The sequence below is a fragment of the Amblyraja radiata genome, chromosome 13 (assembly GCF_010909765.2).
Source record: "Amblyraja radiata isolate CabotCenter1 chromosome 13, sAmbRad1.1.pri, whole genome shotgun sequence".
Lineage (NCBI taxonomy): Eukaryota > Metazoa > Chordata > Chondrichthyes > Rajiformes > Rajidae > Amblyraja > Amblyraja radiata.
The window spans coordinates 6,055,417-6,058,577 of NC_045968.1; positions in this window are offsets into that span (position 1 = coordinate 6,055,417).

Below are 3,161 nucleotides of genomic sequence, written 5' to 3' on the forward strand. Positions count from 1 at the left end.
TCTCCCCACCTCCTCTATCCCCTCTACTTTCTTCCCCTCTCCCCTCTCTCTCCCCCCCTCCTCTCTCTCCCCCCACCCTGTCTCATCCCCCTCCCCGATCCCCCTTCACCCCCCCCGTGTGTGTGGGAGGTGGTTAATGTGCATGTGAAGCCGCAGGAGCCCCCGAGCCCAACCGCGCGTTGGGGGAACAGACCCAGCGGGTCTGCACTTGGTCTATGTATTAATAAAATCTTTTGGGATTGTCTTTTATGCTACCCGCCAGAACTATCTCCTGGCCCCCTTTTTGCTCTTCTGATCTCCTTTTTTTTGTTAGCTCCTTAGTTCCTGAAACTCCTCCAAGGATGCACTTGATCTCAGCTGCCTATACCTGTCCCATGCATCCTTCTTGTTTTTGACTAATGTCTCAATTTCCCTCGTCAGCCAAGCTTCCTTACGCATGCCTGCTTTACCTTTTACACTAACGGGGACATACACATCCTGAGGTCTCTTCAGTACACTTTTAAAAACACCCACTTGGCCGATGTTCCTTTCCCCTCAAATAACCTGCTCCAGTCAAAATGAGCGAGACCTTCTCTCAAACCCTCAAAGTTTGCCTTACCCCAGTTGAGCATTTTAACACGTGGACCCTCTCCATCCCGATCCATAACTATCTCAAATTGTGGTCACTTGTTCCAAAAGGCTCCTCCACACACACTTCATTAACTTGGCCTTCTCAATTTCTCAATACTAGATCCAGCGTTGCCCTCTCACGTGTGGGGGCCTCCACATACTGTTTATGAAAACTCTCCTGAGCACTTTTGAGGAATTGCACCCCATCTAATCCCTTTGCGCTATATTGGGAAAGTTGAAATCCCCTACTGCAACCAGGCACGGAAATCGCTGTCAAAACATGGGGGGGAAACAATTTCTTGACGGGCACATGCACGCGCACGCATGCGCACACAAGCGAAGTTTTGGCCGTGGCCCCTATGGCCGGTAACATCGGCAATTGACCTGGTTGGTGACCGACTCCAAACTCCGGCAACAGCAGCTTCGTCCTACCCGAATCGTCGGGCTTCAATCGGCCCATTCGCGGGGCCTTTCATCGCCTGGCGGGGGCTTCAACATCGGGAGCCTCGATCGCCTCGACGCAGCAATTTGACTGCGGGGGGAGGGGGTGGAAGATCCCGAGGTCGATTTTAAGCTGCGCCGGGCGATGAAAAGCTCCGCGAACGGGCCAATTCAATCTCCGCCCTGATCTTTTCTCCGCCCTGATCTTTGCTCCACCAGGATGTCTACCTCCTCCAATCACCTCAGTCCCACCCCCCTACTTCCACCTCTGACCGACACCTCACTTCTCCAATCATTGCGCTAAATCGTTATGGGCCCCCCACTGCCTGCTGAGCAATGTATCTCTCGGCCAATCGGCGCCCTCGATCATTAGTACCACCCCCACTGTCTTGCGGAAAGCGGAGATTTTTAAAAGCTTTTTTTTAATACAGTTTTAAATTCTGGATTACAAAAAATGGGCGGGATCATCCCCCACGTCTCAAAACAGGGGGGGGGACTGCCCCCCTGGGATTTCCGCCCCTGACTACAACAACCTTATTTGACCTGCAGCTGTCTGCAATCTCCCGGCACATTTGCTCTTCTGATTCCCGTTGACTAATTGGGGGTCTGTAGTACACCCCCAACAATGTGATCACAGCTTTCTTGTTCCTCAGCTCCACCCTTAAGCCTCACTAGACGAACCGTCTGTAATGTCACCTCTGAACACAGCCGTGACATCCTCCTTGCCTAACAATGCCACTCCCCCGCCTCTTATTTCCTCAACCCTGTCTCCCCTGAAGCTCCTGTACCCCGCAACATTGAGTTTCTAGTCCTGCCCCTCCCTTAACCAGGTTTCAGTCATGGCAATAACGTCCCAGTTGCTCGTACGTACCTACGCCCTAAGCTCATCTACCTTACCCGTCAAGCCCCTTGCATTAAAATACGTGCAGTTTAAACCAACCCTCCCTCCTCGCTCTCCGGCTTCTTGCCAATTCTGTCCATTAACCTTTCCCACACCACCCTACATACCAACATTGGGCCTCTCCTGTGCCTCTGTCCTGCACAATATCTCACCCCCCCTGCCAATCTAGTTGAAACCCTCCTTGTAGCATTAACTACGTGGGAGGATTTAAGGAGATGGAGGAATTTCTTTAGTGAGAGGGTGGTGAATCTGTGGAGGCCGTCAATGGATATGTTTAAGGCAGAGATAGATAGATTCTTGATTAATATGGGTGTCGGAGGTTATGGGGAGAAGGCAGGAGAATGGGGTTAGAAAGGAGAGATAGATTAGCCATCATTAAATGGCAGAGTAGACTTGATGGGCCGAATGGCCTAATCCTGCAGTCACTTATGATCTGCAGTTCCTTGCTACGCAAATTGGCTAAAACTTATATTAACTATCTTTATCTGACAAAAGCATTGAAACACATATGGCAGATCAAATTATTTTATTGACGGATATCCTGCAAGTTCTCCATTGTTTACGCAAAAACCTCTCATTTTTGAAGTACCAAGTTGCACGTTATTGAAAAACAAGCCATCTCTTGATAGATTAAATAGAATTAATCAACCAAATTTTGAAGGACATTTAATAAAACTCCCCACTACATTTCACATTTTATGCACTTTGGGGACTGAGAGAGGAAGCAAACATTTTCCTAACATAACAATTAAAATTTAAGTCTGCAGAAAAAGTTATTAAAATATGGATTTCGTTAAAGGTGTAAATTCAAATATATCTTTACAATTTGATTTTCATATCTGTATTTGATCTTCATATCCTGTTTCAATCATTACTGCAGGGTTTAGTCATGGAAATCAACTGGTATTTCTCATAGTTATTCCCTGAAAGTTGACATTAAACTGGATAAACTTGTCTTGTTTGTAGAAGTTTGAGATGGATTTAATACAGCTAATGGCACTTAAGGGGATAGTGCAAAAAAGGATATTCCAAATTTATCTTGGACTACTCAAAATAACATCCAACACCTTTAGTTAATATCACATTTACTTCAATAGAACCCTTTTCCTGTCCATGAGCAACCCCTATTTTCTATCAAACAAATTGGCATTTTGTGTGGAAACGCTCGGAATATTTCTATTTCAAAAGTAATATTTGACTATATCATGAC